This window comes from Tamandua tetradactyla, chromosome 1, assembly GCF_023851605.1.
Source record: "Tamandua tetradactyla isolate mTamTet1 chromosome 1, mTamTet1.pri, whole genome shotgun sequence".
NCBI lineage: Eukaryota > Metazoa > Chordata > Mammalia > Pilosa > Myrmecophagidae > Tamandua > Tamandua tetradactyla.
The window spans coordinates 116600889-116618254 of NC_135327.1; the positions used below are offsets into that span (position 1 = coordinate 116600889).

The 17366-nt window shown below is 38.3% G+C and overlaps 2 long non-coding RNA genes across 2 annotated transcripts in view; one reads left to right on the forward strand and one right to left on the reverse strand.

Annotated features, from left to right (window-relative positions):
- Nucleotides 1–17366, forward strand: part of LOC143651954 (uncharacterized) — a 72329-nt gene that overhangs the window by 32315 nt on the left and 22648 nt on the right. The gene's annotated exons all lie outside the window — the stretch shown is intronic.
- Nucleotides 7151–17366, reverse strand: part of LOC143651953 (uncharacterized) — a 36599-nt gene continuing 26383 nt past the window's right edge. Inside the window, exons 2-3 of the long non-coding RNA XR_013160337.1 lie at nucleotides 10954–11107; nucleotides 7151–7462 (exon numbers count right to left, since the gene is read on the reverse strand). This is a non-coding gene — a long non-coding RNA (uncharacterized LOC143651953). The remainder of the gene's footprint in view (nucleotides 7463–10953; nucleotides 11108–17366) is intronic.

Here is a 17366-nt window from a genome sequence, read left to right on the forward strand (position 1 = left end):
AAATAAGGAAAGTTTCACTTCCTCCTTTCCAACTTGTATGCCTTTTATTTCTTTTTCCTGCCTGATTGCTCTACCTAGAACTTCTAGTACAATGTTGAACAATAGTGGAGACAGAGGGCATCCTTGTCTTGTTCTTGATATCAGAGGGAAAGCTTTCAATCTCTCTCCATTGAGTACGATGATAGCTATCAGTTTTTCATATATGCCCTTTATTATATTGAAGTAGTTACCTTTGATTCCTATCCTTGGAAGTGCTTTTATCAGAAAAGGATGTTGAATTTTGTCAAATGCTTTTTCAGCATCAATAAAGATGATCATGTGATTTTCCCTTTTGATTTGTTAATGCACTGTATTACATTAATTAATTTTCCTGTGTGGAACTATCCTTGCATTCCTGGTATAAACCCCACTTGGTCATGGTATACAATTCTTTTAATGTGTTGTTGGATTTGATTTGCTAATATTTCATGGAGAATTTTTGCATCCATGTGCATTAGGGAGATCCTGAAGTCTTCCTTTCTTATAGTATATTTACCCAGTTTGGGTATTAAAATTGTGTTAGCTTCATAAAATGAGTTAGGTAGAGCTCCTTTTTCCTCAATTTTTTGGAAAAGTTTGAGTAGGATTGGTGTTAGTTCTTTTTGGAATGTTTGATAAATTCCCCTGTGAAGTCCTCTGGCCCTGGACTTTTCTTTGTAGGAAGATTGTTTGTTGACTGATTGAATCTCTTTACTTGTGATTGATTTGTTGAGATCTTCTATTTCTTCATGAGTCAGTGTAGCTTGTTTGCATTGCCAGGGATTTGTCCATTTCATCAACTTTGTCTAGTTTATTGGTATATAGTTGTTCCTAGTATCCTCTTATGATTTCCCCAGGGCCTGTGGTAATGCACCACTTCTCATTTCTGATTTTCTTTACTTGCATCCTCTCTCTTTTTTTCTTTGTCAGACTTGCTAGTAGCCCATCGATTTTATTGATTTTCTCAAAGAACCAACTGTTGGTTTTATTGTTTCTATTGTTCTCCCATTCATTTAAGTTAGCTTTAATCTTTGTTATTTCTCTTCTTCTATTTGCTTTGGGGTTAGTTTGCTGTTCTTTCTCAAGTTCCTCCAGGAAGTTATGCAGTTAAGTCCTCAACTTTTGCTCTTTCTTGTTTTTTGTTTTTTTCATGGGCAGGCACCGGGAATCAAACCCAGGTCTCCAGCATGGCAGGCGAGAATTCTGCACTATGAGCCACCATTGCACCACCCTTTTTCTTGTTTTTTAATATACGCATTCAGGGCAATAAATTTCACTCTCAGCACAACCTTTGCCACATCCCATAAGTTCTAATATGTTGTATTCTTGTTTTCATTCATCTTCAGATAGCTGCTGATTTCTCTAACAATTTCTTCTTTGATCCACTGTTTGTTGAAGAGTGTGTTATTTAATCTCCATATATTTGCAAAAGTTCTCATTCTTTGGTGGTTATTGACATCCAGTTTCATTCCATTGTGATCAGAGAAAGTGCTTTGGATAATTTCAGTGTTTTTAAATTTATAAAGACCTGTTTTGTGCCCCAGCATATGATCTTTCTGGAGAATGTTCCATAAGCACTAGAGAAGAATGTATATCCTGGTGTTTTGGGATGTAATGATTTATGTATGTCTGTTAGGTCTAATTAATTTATGAGGTTGTTTAACTTCTCTATTTCCTTGCTGATCCTTTGTCTGCTTGTTCTATCTATAGAGGAGAGTGATGTGTTGAAGTCTCCTACTATTATTGTTGAAACATTTATCACTCCTTACAGTTTTGCCAATGTCTGTTTCATGTACTTTGGAGCTCCTTGATTGGGAGCGTAAACATTCATGATTGTTATTTCTTCTTGGTGAGTTGTTCTTTTTATTAATATATAATGTCCTTCTTTGACTCTTATGATGTCTTTACACTTAAAGTCTATTTTGTCTGATATTAGTATAACTATCCTTGCTTTCTTTTGGTTGCAACTTGCATGGAACATCTTTTTTCCATCCTTTCACTTCCAATCTATTTGTATCCTTGTGTCTAAGATGAGTCTCTTGTAAGGAGAATATAGCTAGATTTTATTTCTTAATCCATTCTGCCAATCTGCATCTTTTAATTCATACATTTAGTCCATTAACATTAAAATTATTGCTGAAAAGGTGTTTCTGGAATCCACCATCTTATCCTTTGGATTTTATTTTTCAGATCTATATATTCTTTTCTCTCTTTCTGTTTTTATCCTTTAAGTTACCCTTAGTGGTACTCTTCAATTTTGTGCCCTCCTCCAGACCTCCCTCTCCTGTCCTTTTTTTTTCAACTGGCAGAACTCCCTTTAGTAGTTCTTGCATGGATGGTCTCTTGTTGGCATATTCTTTCAGGATTTGTTTGTCTGTGAAAATTTTAATCTCTCCCTCAGTTATGAAACACAACTTGACTGAATAGAGTATTCTTGACTGGAAACATTTCTCTTTCAGGATCTTAAATATATCATACGACTGCCTTCTCACCTCCATAGTGCCAATTGAGTAGTCTGAACTCAGTCTCTGTGGTTTCCCTTATGTGTAGTAGATTGTCTTACTCTTGCCACTTTCTTGATTTTCTGCTTCTCTTCAACATTCAACAAACTGATTAGTATGTATCTTGGGGAAGGTCTATTTGGATTTATTCTATTTGGAATTCATTGAGTCTTGTTTATTTGCATATTTATGTCCTTTATGAGGGTAAGGAAGTTTTCCCCCATTATATACTCAATCTTCCTAGGCCTTTACTCTTTTCTTCCCCTTCTGAGACACCAGTGATTCTTATATTTGTGCGCTTTGTTTTGTCTATCATTTCCCTGAGATTCACTTCAAATTTTCCATTTCTTTTGCCATTTACTATTTTGAGTGTTCAAAATCAGTTGTTCTGTCCTCTAGTTCACTCATTCTTTCTTCTGCCTCTTCAAATCTGCTGGTGTGTGTCTTGAGTTTATTTTTTACTTGGTCTACATCATCTTTAATTCTCATGATATCTGCTATTTTTCTATTTATTTTTTCAAATTCTTCCTTATGCTCTTCTAATGTCTTTTTTATCCCCTTTATGTCATTAGCCATCCCATTTATTTTATTTAGTAGAGTTATATGAATCTCTTTGATTAGTTGCTCCAAAGTCTGTGTCTCCTCTGGTGTTTTAATTTGGTCATTAGGCTGGGTTATATCCATCTGCATCATAATATGCTTAGTGATCTTCTGTTGTCTTCAAGGAATGTAAGTATCTTAATAGGTTTACTTTGGAAGTTGATTTCCTTCAGTGGTCTAAAGCTTTGTATTTGTGAGATGGATATGGAGGAGGAGGCATGGTGCAGGGTGGGGCACAACAGTGTGGTGATGCCTTGCAGTGCAGGTATATGCACTGGTTGGGGATGGTACACTGGTGCCTGTGAGCATGGGGTGCAGGTCTTGGAGTTGTAGAGATGTGGTGCAAGAAGTGAGGGTATAGGGTGCAGCTCAGGCAGACCTTGGGGTGCAAGAGCAGAGTGTGGCATGGGAGACATAGAGGTAAAGCTCAGTGGGAAGCGAATTGGGAGGCTGAGTGGAAGCAAGGGGGCTGGTGTCCAGGTAGGATGTGGGTGGGCCAGTGGAGCATGGGTGTCATGGGTATCAGGGTATAAGGTAGGTGGCACAGAAGTTTAAGTGTGTCCTATTGCAGGGCGTTGTCCAGAGGGCCGTGGATGTGGATGTGGGAGTGTTTAACCATGGCAAAGTTCACCAGCGTTGCAAGATCTTGGATATGGCTGTGCAGATGTGCATGTCTGTGAGGCAAGGCCCTGTGTGTGTTGGTCTAAGGGGTAGGGCCTTGTGTGCACATGTCCAGAGCTCTGGGCAGTGGGCCAGGGTTGTACCTGCGTGAGCTAAGGGTGGTGTGGCCTGGCTATATGGGTCAGCGCTTGTCCAGAGCTGGGGGGTATGACTGGGGGCCGTGAGCATATGTGGATCTGGAAGGGCCTTATACTGATGTACACGTACACACAGCTCAAAGTGGGTGAGTTGGGGTTGTGCAACTATATGGACTGGGGTTGGGTGTGGCCTGGGTATGAAGGTGAGCAACAGCAGCCTTTATGAGCTGGCGACCACCTGCAGGGATGAAGGTGGGTCTCGGGAGGGGCAGGGTGAGACTGCGCTTGCACAGGAGAAGTGGGTTAGGCTGGGGCAGGCTTGCACTTGGGGTTGGGGTTATGGTATGGGTACAAGTGGGGTGGGGGCTGGCAGGGTGAAGGTGCTTAGAACATGGTTAAGGGCAGGTGATGGGGTTCAGGTCTGTGGGGTGTAGGGTAGGTCACAGGGCTGCGCCAATGAGGGTAGTGCCTTCAGGGAATGCGGCTTGGCCTACTTCCCAGTCCAATCTCCCAGTCCATGCACTCCTAAGGGTTCTGGGTTTCTGTTTGGAAAGGAGCACGTTAGGCTGTTGCACCAGCTGGATGGTTTCCAGTTCTCTGCATCTCAATTCTTCAGCTTCTGCAACCAGGGCCTCCCTATGTGGTGTAGAAGATCCTCCCAGGTCACTTATACTCTGGAGTCACCATCTCAGTTGCCTTCCTTCCCTTCTCTAGTTTTTCCTTGGAGTAGGGGTAAATTCAACCTATGCTATTCCGCCATCTTTCCAGAACTCTCAATATGCTTTTCTGATAACTATTTGTAAAATGTTCATTTCTAACATTGGATGCAAAGGGTAGGTTCTAATCAAATGAGTCCTAATTGGATGGACAGTCTTTAGCATGGGCCTCACCTGAAAAATATTAGCTATGGCAGTTTAACAAGACATTTTTGTGGTGTGAGATCAATAGTAACCTAAACCAGACTGTTTTTAACTTTATAGCAGGTCAGTATTACTGAAAATATTCATTTTCCTTACAGTGTTGTCTCTAATAACACTGTAAAACAACACTGCATGGGAAATGCATATGTAGTTTAAAACTGTTTTTTTAAAAGCTAATGAAGAGTGTACAGCATCCTGGGCTGTTAACAAGCAAACAGAAGAGCTGACTTGTCAGGGCTCAGATGTCCCCGAATCAACTAAAGCCAGATGAATGTTGGAACCACAGATTCCCAGAGGTCTTCAACCATTTTCATGTGAAAATTGAAATTCATTGCTGATCCTTCAGCTCTGTAAGCAACGAAGGATGGATTTTATCTTTTTGTTTGTCTGTTTGCAGGAAATATTTTTAAAGAGGTAATACTTCCTTATGGAACAGAGTGTTTTTCAAATGGGGAAAAGTGGAAGTAAGGGGAAGGGCAACACTTCAAGAAGCTCAGCAATGGCATATAAGCTGGTTTAGTTCTCTGCTAAGATGGACTTCTTAACATAAAGTTTTATATCATTTTTCAGCTAGCAACTATACCAAAATGCATTTTATACATGGAAAACCCAGCCCAGGCTTACTAGAGTTAAAATCCCACAGCAATAAATTCTGTCTCATGTAAGGTATCTATAGAACAGACCTATTTCTAGTGCCAACTATTTGTAGTCCTGACTTAGCAAATGCTCTGAAACAAATAAACCCACTCAAAAGTGGCATTTCTGGTCCCTGAATGTGTAAAAGGCCTTCACTACCATGAGCATATCTAACTGAACATCCAATTTAGAACAGTTTTACTTCCTTGATCTGACTATCAAGTAACATTGTAGTCCCAGGGACTGAAAAAATGGATGCTTGAGGGGTAAGAAGCTTTGAGTAAACTGCAATCAATTATGTTTAGCAGATACAGAAAAGAAGTTTCCATTCGCACCCAGGGGTATCCCCTACTCCCCTCTGCAGAACAGAAAGTTCTATGATGTTGGCTCTGTCCATGATCATTGCAATCCCAAAGCACAGCAAAAGCCAGCAGGTCATGCTGACCTGCCTCTGTCACCCTGACTCAGCTCTTTCCTTTCAAACAGACATATGAATTTAGTTCAGAGGCTCAGCATTCTCTCACTCCCAAAGCTTCTTTGGAAAAACATCTAATGAACTTCTGCTTTGGGTAATGAAATACTAGGTTATTAACACAAAACTTCCCAGTAAAGACAAATTGAAAAAATCTATAGAAAATATTTTTAAATCAGCTTTTTAGAACATCAAAGAACAAACAAGAGAGGGAAGAACTGCCAGACCATAATCTAAGTGGGGGAGGACCCAGAATCAGTGGGCTGAGCTTCCCTGTGAGCATTTATCTACCTGAAAGAGGCAGCTGAGAGGCAAAGCTACAAAACTGGCAGTCTTGAGGGCTGGGGAGCAAGAGTCCAAGGCCCACCTAGGTTTGGGGACCTGTTAAACCATGATCTGCTTTAATATGGAAATCAAAAGTTTCCTCCCTTGGTGTAAGTGGAAACCAGAAGAAATAAAACTGCGGTTGTTCACAGACAGCATAAGTGAGAATGTAGAAAACTCGGAAGAATCTTCATATAAGTGATTAGAATTAATAAGTGAATTTAACCAGGTCACTTCATACAAGGCCAAAATCAGTTGTAATTCTCTATGCCAACACCAAACTAGAAAGTGGAATTTTTAAACAATGTGTTAAAATAAAATATTAAGCAAGATATTATTTATGAGTCTATTTGAGCAGTGTGTAGTTCATGAATTGGGCAACATCCAAACCACATGTGGAAAGGTGTGGGGTGGGGTATGGGTGAATGGAGGGAGTGAAAAGAGGGAGCTGATATAGGGCTAAAGTGAAGCAAATGAGGAAATGCTTTGATTGGCTGACAGATAAATTTCCTTTTTACATGGGGTGGGGGGTGGCTCTTACAAAGTGGGAAGCAGGTACATATTGATTAATATGGTATGCCTGTCCATTCTGATAAGCTATCTCTACTGAGCTGAAACTGGTTTATTACCAGATGTTGTTAATTTGAAATTCTATAGGATGCAGTCATTGCTTCATTTTCGTGGAAAACCCCTGCAGGTCAACAATTTTGTCTTCTGGAAAATTCTTTCTTCAGATACTGGCGCCTACTAGCAATGCCCAGTGCAGATAGCCATTTTATTTTACTTTTCAAATGTCATCTATAATAGTATCTACATTAGAGATAAATCTAATGAAAGATATATAAGACTGCTCTAGTTTCCCAGCTGCTAAAATAAATACCATACAATGAGTTGGCTTAAAAACAGGAATTTATTGGCTCATGGTTCAGAAATTGGAAGCCTTGCTTCCTTCCAGAGTTAGTGTCTTCTGGCCGGCTGCGAATCTTTGGGGCTCCTTGGCTTTTTGTCACATAGCAATGAACATGGTGACATCTTCTCCTTTCTCCTCTGAGTTCTGCTGACTTTCAGTTTCTGGCTGCTCCTATAGCTTCTCTCTGTGGTCTTCTCTCTAAGACCTCCAGGAATAGGATGAAGACACACCCCAAGTCAGTTGGGCCCTATTCACAATGGGTTCACATTCTCCAAAATGGACTAAAGATGAAGAACACATGTTTCTGGAGCCACCACAAAGACCTGTACAGAAAATGATAAAACATTATCGAAAAAATTAAAGATCTAATTAAATGAAAGGATATTACTATGTCAATCTCTACCCAAATTAAGCTATACATTCAATGCAATACCAATCAAAACTTCAGCAGTGGGGAGAGAAAAAGAGAGAGAGAGAGTGAATTGACTACCTGATGCTCATTTATAAAATGCAACAAACCAAGAATAGCCAAGACAAGCATAAAGAAAATAAAGTTGGAGAATTTACTCTACCAATTATCAAGACTAACTATAAATCTATAAGAGTTTTTTGTAGTACTGCTACAGTATTAGACAAATAAATCAAGAGCCTAGGGCAGACCCATATATATGTGCTCACTTGATATATGAAAAATTATGGCACTGTACAGCAGTGGGGAAATGGCCATATTTTTTTTAAATGGTGCTGAGTCAATTGGGTATTCATTTGGAAAACAATAAAACTTGACCCTTCTCATCACACACAAAAAAACAATTCCAGGTACATTATAGATCTAAATGTGAGTGGTGAAACAATCAAGTATCCCACAGATAACAGGACAAAACTTTGTGAGCTTGGGGTAGGCGAATATGTATTTAACCACACAAAAAACACTAACCAGAGAGGGAAAATTGATACATTGGCCTTCAATAAAATTAATACTTTTGTTTAGCAAAAGATACCATTACTAGAGTAAAAAGGCAAGCCACATGGTAAGGGAACATATTTGTATTACTTGTCACAGACAAAAGAATAGCATACAGAATGTGTGAAGAACTCCTACAGATCAGTAAAAATATGCCAGACAAATGGACAAAAGACTCAAACAGACACTTCACAAAACAGAATTCTCAAAGGCCAATAAGCATATGAAAAGATGCTCAACCTTTTTAATAATCAGGGAAATGCAAGATAAAGCCACAATGGAATATCACCAGACACCTGCTAGAATGAATAAAATTAAAAATACTGGCATTACCTAGTGTTTGCAAAGATTAGAGCCACTAAAACTCTCATACACTGCTTGTGGGAATGGAATTTGCTACAAGCATTTTTAAAAATCCATAGACATTATTTATTAAAGTCACACATATTTGGGTGTCCCAGAAATATTACTCCTAGGTTTATACTTAACAGAAACGCATGCATATGTATACTAAGAGATTGGTACAAGATATTGATAGCAACGTTATTCTTAATTGCCAGAAGTTGGAAAACAGCCAATCTATCCTTAAACAATAGAGAAGATAAATAAATTGTGGTATATTCATAGCTCAGAATTTATCTATTCTTTATTCGATGACTTTAATTAATCCCTGGAAACACTTCCAGTAAGTCAAAAACCTAAAAAGGAAAAACATTTTTTATAAATTTTCTAACTTTTTTTATTGTGAAATATAACATATATACAAAAAAGCAATAAATTTCCCAGTACATTTTAACAAGTAGTTATAGAACAGATTTTAAAGTTTGGTATGGGTTATAGTTCCACAATTTTTGTTTTTTATTCTTGCTGCTCCAAGACACTGAAGACCAAAAGAAATATCAATATAATGATTCAACAGTCATACTCATTTGTGAAATCTTATCTTCTCTGTTATACTCATCCTCTTTTTCTTTTCTTTTTCTTTGTGTGAAAAATAACATATATACAAACAAGCAATAAATTTCGAAGAGCATTGCAACAATTTGTTGTAGAACAGATTTCAGAGTTTGGTATGGGTTACAATCCAACTTTTTTTTGGTTTTTACTTCTAGCTGCTCTAACGTACTGGAGACTAAAAGAATACCCCCTCTTTAGGGGTACTTGAGCTATGACTATTCTAATTTTTTCATGTTGGAAGGGGCTGTCAAGAACATGAGTTTGGATTGTTCTAGTTTGCTAGCTGCTGGAATGCAATATACCAGGAATGGCTTTTTAAAAGGGTAATTTAATAAGTTGCAAGTTTACAGTTCTAAGGCGGAGAACATATCCCAATTAAAACAAGTATATAGCAATGTCCAACCAAAAGAATCCAGGGAAAGATACCTTCGTTCAAGAAAGCCAATGAAATTCAGGGTTTCTCTCTCAAGTGGAAGGGCACATGGTGAACATGGTCAGGGTTCCTCTCTCATCTGGAAGGGCACATGGAGAACATGGCATCATCTGTTAGCTTCTTCTTCTGGCTTCCTGTTTCAAGAAGCTCCCCAGGAAGCATTTTCCTTCTTATCTCCAAAGGTCGCTGGCCTGTGGACTCTGCTTCTTGTGGCTATGTCTTTCTGCTCTGCTCTCTTTGAATCTCCTTCATTCTCCAAATGTTTCCTCTTTTATAGGACTCCAGAAACTAATCAAGACTCACCCAAATGGGTGGAGATATGTTATCACCTAATCCAGTTTAACAACTACCCTTGATTGGCTTACGTCTCCAAGGAGATGATCTAATTACAGATTCAAACATACAGTATTGAATACTGATTACTCTGCCTTTGTAAAATGGGATTTTGATTAAAACATGGCTTTTCTAGGGGATGTACATCTTTTCAAACTAGCAGAGGGATGGAACTAGTTGATATTCTGGAAAGACTGGGCCCTCTGCATTTCAGGACTTATCTGGTCCAGGGACCTATTTGCATGTTGTAGGTTTCTGGAAAGTTACCCTAGTGCGTGGAACCTTTGTAGAATCTTATATAATATTCAAGGTATTCTTTAGGATTGACAGGAATGGTTTTGGTAGGGGGTTGGCAAGTTACGATAGGTAGCAACGTCTAACTGAAGCTTGCATAAGGGTGACCTCCAAAGTAGCCTCTCAACTCTATTCAAACTCCCTCAGCCACTGAAACCTTATTTGTTACACTTCTTTTCCCCCTTTTGGTCAGGATGGCATTGTTGATCCCACAGTACCATAGCCAGGCTCATCCTTGGGAGTCATCTCACATGCTGCCAGGGAGACTTTCACTTCTTGATGTCATGTTCCATGTAGTGGGGAGGGCAATGCTTTCACTTGCAGAATTGGGCTTGGAGAGAGTGAGGCCACATCTGAGCAACAAAAGAGGCCCTCTGGAGTTGACTCTTAGGCATACCTATAGGTAGGCTAAGCTTCTCCACTACATGCATAAGCTTCATAAGAGCAAGCCTCAAGATCAAGGGTATTTTTATAAATTAATGGGAAAAATTTAATGCATTTCATTCCAATCATAAATACTAGTATTCAGATAGAAAAACATATAGAGCAAGTAAATAATTCAAACAAGTTCATATCAGTAATAAGCAACATTTTAAATGCAAATAATCTGCACATAAAGTGTAGTATAATGAAGGTTTATTGTGCTTATTCTTTTTTCTTCTTTATGTACCATTTTCTGTAACAACTTTTCAACTTTTGGAGGTTCATGGTTTCTTGCACTTAAACCACCCTTAAAAAGCTACAGCAGAGAAGAGAAAAAATAAAGCACAAGATAAAAGCTGAAGATGTGATCCCTTTGAAATGAGCAAAAATAGAGCATTCGTAGAACTTACTAAAGAGTCAGAGAAGACACCACCTCTTCATCTCTCTCTTGGTGTAAATATACAAAGAAAAACACAGTCTGGGTTCCTCCAAACCTGTCACAGGATTCAAATATGTCCCAGATGATATTCTTACATTAGCAACAGTATTGGTGACTGCGTCTGCCTGAAATCATAACATAAAAATATAATTTCCTCTAGCATATTTATTTACTATGCTTTTGAGTTAAAAAGTCATCATAGCAAATAAACAGGAATCATTCTTAAAAAGTGGTATAAAAAAAGTGGTATAAATGTTCAAAAGCCATTAAGGTGAAGTCATATAAGTAATTTATACATTGTGAAAACAACCAAACTATTGCTTTATGCAACATCATGGATGAATCTCAAAAATATATTGTTGAGTCAAAGCCAAATACCAAAGACTTCATGCTAATTCCAAAACACGCAAGATAATCTACGTTGTTAGAATTCAGAATAGCAGTTACCTTTGGGGAGGAGAGAAGGGATGGTAATCAGGAAGGCCATAAGCATGGGGTGGGGGTGGGGAGGCTGTTCTATTTCTCGAACCAAGTAGTGGTACCAAGGGCGCTTTTAGCAATCATTCATCCAGCTGTATGGCTAACACATTCAGCCTTGTGTTTTGTGCACTTTTCTATTTGTATATTATGCGTCACTAAAAATATTAATTTAAAACAATTTTTAAAATACAGTTGAAATGGCAACATAAACATTGAGTACTGACAAATAAAACTACTAAGATATTTGCAATCCTCTATGGAGTAAACTATAAAAATGAAAGACTATCTAAAGACGCGGGGATAGCTACTATGTTTAAAGATGGAAGAATCAATGCTATAAAGATTTAATTCTCAAAGTGATGTGTAGGCTCAGTGCAATTCCCGTCAAAAACACCAACAGTGTGTGTGTGTGTGTGTGTGTGTGTGTGGTTTGACAAAGTGCATCAAAAATGTATATACAAAGGCAAAGGCCCAAGAATAGTCTAGACTCTAGACATTCCTGAAGAGGAAGAACAAAATGAAAATTTGCTTGGTTCAATATGAATACTTAACAACATAAAGCTAAAGTGTAAAGAGATTGGTTGACTCTGATATACTTCCACTGATATCACAGTGAAACAGAATACAGAGACCAAAAACAAATCCGTGTATATATAGACAGTTTATGACATAAGTGACATTGCAGACCAATGAAGAGAGGACCATCTTTTCCACAGAGGATGTTTGGAAAATTGATTAAACATGTGAGGAAAAATGAAGTTGGACTCCAACACACACTATGCAAAAAGTCTATTTCAGTTTAGTTATAGACTTAAATGTTAAAGGCAAAATAACAAAGCTTTTAGAAGATAATGTACTAGAATATCTCCATGACTTTGAGAGAGTAAACTATTTGCTAAACAAGAAAGGAAGGGAGGAAGAGAAAGAAGGAGGAAGGGAGAGAGGGAAAAAATGTACCAAAAACTTAATAAATTAGATTAAATTGAATTAAGAAATTCTGCTTAAAGATACTATTACATGTGTGAAAGAAAAGCCACAGACTGGAAGAAGAATTAGCTGAAACATAAAATCAATATAGGGTTCATATCATAATATATAAAGAACTTTTACAAATCAATAAGAAAGAGAGAGGCGGCCCAATTAAAAATGAGCAAAAAGCTTAAACAGGCATGTCACAAAAGAAGAAATCTAAATGAGCAACAATAAATATAGGAACAGATTTCTACCTTATAATGTAAGCCATGGAAATACAAATTAAATACACAATAGGATGTGACTAAGTCTCTAGCAAAATCACTAAAATAATAATGCCAAGTGTTTGCAAGGGTGCTGGACAATGAGAACTATCAAACATTGTTAATGAGAGTATAAATTAGTACAATTAGAAGAGAATTTAGCATTACTAGTAAGTTGAATATATAAATATCTGATGACCCAGCATTAAATTCCTAAGTTTATATCCAACAGAAATGTACACCTTTGTGCTCAAATACATATACAAAAATGTTTTATAGCATCCTTATTCATAATAACCTCAGTAAGAAAAAAAAAAGAATAGGTATGGTGTATTAATACACTGGATATTATACAACAATAGCAATGAACCACAGAATACCCATCAACATGGATGAATCTCATGAACATAGTGTTGAGAGAGAGAAGCCAGACATATAAGGGCACATATTATATTATTTCATTTACATGAAGCCCAAAAACTGGTAAGTGAATGAATGAATGAATAAATGAGCGAATAAACAAGCAGACATAAACCTTATAGCATTTAGGGAGCATCTTTCAGAAATAAAACTGTAACAAAAAGGAAAGCCGGGAGGTGGTAACTACAAAAATCAGGATGAGGGTCACCTCTGGAGCAGGGGAAAGGCTTTTGGTAAGAAACAAATCTTGCTGGGGCTTCTGAGGAGCAGAATGTATTCTATGTCTTGACCTGAGTGGTTTCGATATGAGTATTTGTGGTAGTTAGATTCAGTTGTCAACTTGGCCAGGTGAAAGCAGCTAGTTCTGTTGCTGTGGACATGAGCCAATGGTAGGTGAATCTCATCTGTTGCTAATTACATCTGCAGTTGGCTAGGAGGCGTGTCTGCTGCAATGAGTGACGTTTAACTTAATTGGCTTGTGCTTAAATGAGAGAACGCAATGTAGCACAGCCTAGCAGCTCAGCATTCCTCATCTCAGCACTTGCAGCTCAGCCCAGGCCTTTGGAGAAGTCACCCCGGGGAAAGTTGTTGGAACCCAGGGGCCTGGAGAGAAGACCAGCAGAGACCATCCTGTGCCTTCCACGTAAGAAAAGAGCCTCAGTGGAAAGTTAGCTGCCTTTCCTCTGAAGAACCAACAAAATAAATTCCCTTTTATTAAAAGCCAATCCGTCTCTGGTGTGTTGCATTCCGGCAGCTAGCAAACTAGAACAGTATTGTTTTACAGTAATTCATCAAGCTATAGGCCAATGCTTTAGGTGCCTTTCTGTGCGTGTTATACTTCATAATTAAAAAAAAAAGATTAAAAAGAAAAAGAGAAAGAACTCAGCATATTTTCATCCAATATATTTACCATTCCTCTTACCTAATAATGCGCAATGTTGGTTCTTTGTTTGCAAAATACAAAGTGAGAATATCCATGCACATTGTTTCTCCCCTACCTAGAATGAAAACGTCTTGAGGGCCGTACTTTCATCCTTCTTGGTATCTTCCAAGTGTCCACGCATGGTCAGCAGGAGGAGGCGCCCATACTCTCACAGCAAAGGATTTTGAGAAACTTGCTTTACGGCCAACCAGAAATGCATCTCTTCACAGCTCTGCTTTGACAGTAAAGTCAGAACTATCTTTTGCCTACCTTCCATTCCCCAGGCAAAAATTGTAATGCACACAACGAAAAGAAACCAATAAATTTCTGAATCATAACCGAAAACCCATTCAGGCTCTCCAAGGGGGAAAGAAATTGAGAAAGAATGGAATGGGAGAAGGCGAGTTTCTCTTATTATATTCCATCATTTTCTTTCACTTTCTAGGTTGTTTGAGAAGGCCTCGGCATCAGCCTTCATTCCTTTATGGGTCAGAGTAAGAAGTACTTATAGTGCTGCATTTTCCTCGTCTTTGGTATCTTCCTATGTGAGAGACTAGGTTGCTTGTGAAATATTTGTGAGTTTCTTTAAAAATAAGTGTTGCAAGCTTCCAAGAAATAACTCAACAAAAAATTTGATTACTTTTAAATAAAGCTAATGAGCTTTGGGGAAAAGAGCACGGGCTTTAGGATGGATGGTGCCTGGTTAAAACCTCAGTATCACGGGTTTATTGCTGTCTGACCTTAGCCAGTTTATCCTCTCCTAGCCTGAGTTTCCTCAAATACAAAATGGGGACAATATTTACACTGTATAGAGTTCCCATGAGTAGTGGTAAATGATCACTATAGAAGGGCTTGGTGGGTAGAAGGTGCTAAACTAATGTCGGTTTTTTCCCTACCATCTGCACTTATTGGAGACTGTGGTGGGGTCAATTCCCAGTTTTCAACCTTCATTCCATCTTCACAGCACAGACCAGTAGACTTGGTAAATCAACTGATGGTGCAGATGAAAGAAAGATGCGTCTTCAATTCAACCAAGAAGACACTTAAGAAGATACCAGATAAGAGCAAGGACAAATCAATATAAAAAACAAAATCACACACAAAAAGGTAGAAAAGTTATTTCACAGAGATAAACTGTATTATTTATGCTTACGATTGTTTTCAAAGACTCATTTAAAATTCAGATTCTTGAAATACATCATAATTGTTTCCATATCCCCAGGTATAGTGACACTGTGAACGTCTATTTTTATTTTTGTTGACAGTTAGTGGGATGCTCAGTCTTGGGAAGATAATTGAATCTGTTAAATACCTGCAATCATATTAATTAATGTAAATCCATCAACCTCATTATTTCAAGATTGTAAGAAGCACTTTCTTGCAAATTCAGCAGTAAGAAAAATTGACAAAAATTACTGGATTCACCTAGTCACATTGGAGGATTCTACATTAATCAAGAATGTCAACATTAGGCATTGTTCTTGGTGCTCTAGGTGATGTTCCCTCCAGATTTATAAAGCAACAAATGAAAATCAAAACCTACCTCATTTCCCAGAGCCTTACTATATTACATTTCCCCCCAAAACCAGATTTGAGAGCCTCTAAATCTCAGTCTGACTTCACCTCGTTTGCTGGGCAGTATTTGTGCAGTTAGTGTCACTGGAGGCCAAACATTCACTCCAGTGCTACGTGGTCTGGTCTGGTCACCCAGAATGCTCTCCTCCCTACCCCACCCGCCCTCTAAGCACAGCTCAACTGGGCTGTCCTCTCCCAGAAACCGGCCCTCTGTACCAGGTCCACAGTGATATCCCTCTTTGGAATGCCTACCACCTTTTTAATTATACATCATCTTGAATTGCTCAATATCATAGGTTTGTCTTGTCTTCCTACTACATTCTAAGTTCTTTTTTTTGATTGTGAAATATAACGTATATACAAAAAAGCAATAAATTTCCCAGTAAATTTTAACAAGTAGTTATAAAACAGATTTTAAAGTTTGGTATGGGTAATAGTTCCATGATTTTTCATTCTTTTCTTCTAGTTGCTCCAAGACACTGGAGACCAAAAGAAATATCAATAGAAGGACTCAGCAGTCATACTAATTTGTTAAATCCTATCTTCTCTGTTATACTCCTCCTCTTTAAATAACATATATACATAAAAGCAATAAATTTCAAAGTACGTCACACTTAGTTGTAAAACAGATTTCAGGGTTTGGTAGGGGGTTACAATTCTACAATTTTAGGTTTTTATTTCTAGCTACTCTAAGGTACTAGAGGCTAAAAGAAATATCAGCATAATGATTCAGCACTGATATTCATTTGTTAAACCACATCTTCTCTGTATAATTCCACCATCACCTTTGATCTTTCTCCCACTCTTTGGGGTATTTGGGTTATTCGCATTCTAACTTTTTCATGTTGGAAGGAGCTGTCAATAATACAGGATACGGGGATGGAACTAGCTGATACTCTGGAAAGGCTGGGCCCTCTGTATTTCAGGACTTATCTGGTTCAGGGACCCATCTGGAGGTTGTTTGTCTTGGAGAGTTACCCTAGTGCATGGAACCTTTGCAAAATCTTATATAATACCCTTGGTATTCCTTAGAATTGGCAGGAATAGTTTTGGTTGGGGATTGGCAAGTTATGATAGGTAGCAATGTCTAACTGAAGCATGCCTAAGAGTGACCTCCAGTGTAGTCTCCTGACTCTATTTGAACTCTCTCAGCCACTGATATCTTATTTGTTATACTTTTTTTCCCCTTTTGGTCAGGATGGCATTGTTGATCTCATGGTGCCAGGGCCAGGCTCATCCCTAGGAGTCATCTCCCACACACCAGGGAAACTTTCACCCCTGGATGTCACATCCCATGTATTAGGGAGGGCAATGATTTCACTTGGAGAGTTGGGCTTAGAGAGAGAGAGAGAGAGAGAGAGGCCACATCTGTGCAACAAAAGAGGTCCTCTGGAGGTGACTCTTAGGCACATCTATAGGTAGGTTAAGCTTCTCTGCTTCATAAGAGCAAGCCTCAAGATCAAGAGCTTAGCCTATTGATTTGTATGTCCCTAATTTTGACACAGTGTACATTCTAAGTTCTTGAGACACAAGGATGGAGTTTCCCATTTAGCCTATTTCCCCCAGTTTCTAACACAGTGCTCAGCAATTAATAGGCATGTTGAGTGAGAAGGATAGCATCATAGAAAGAAGAAGAATGTCTACATTTAATAGCCTGTTGCAAAGACTACTAAATGCTAAACTCATCTTAAACCAATATGTGACTCATTCACAGGAAATCAAGAAGGTTAGACAGAGAGGGAGGCAAGCAAA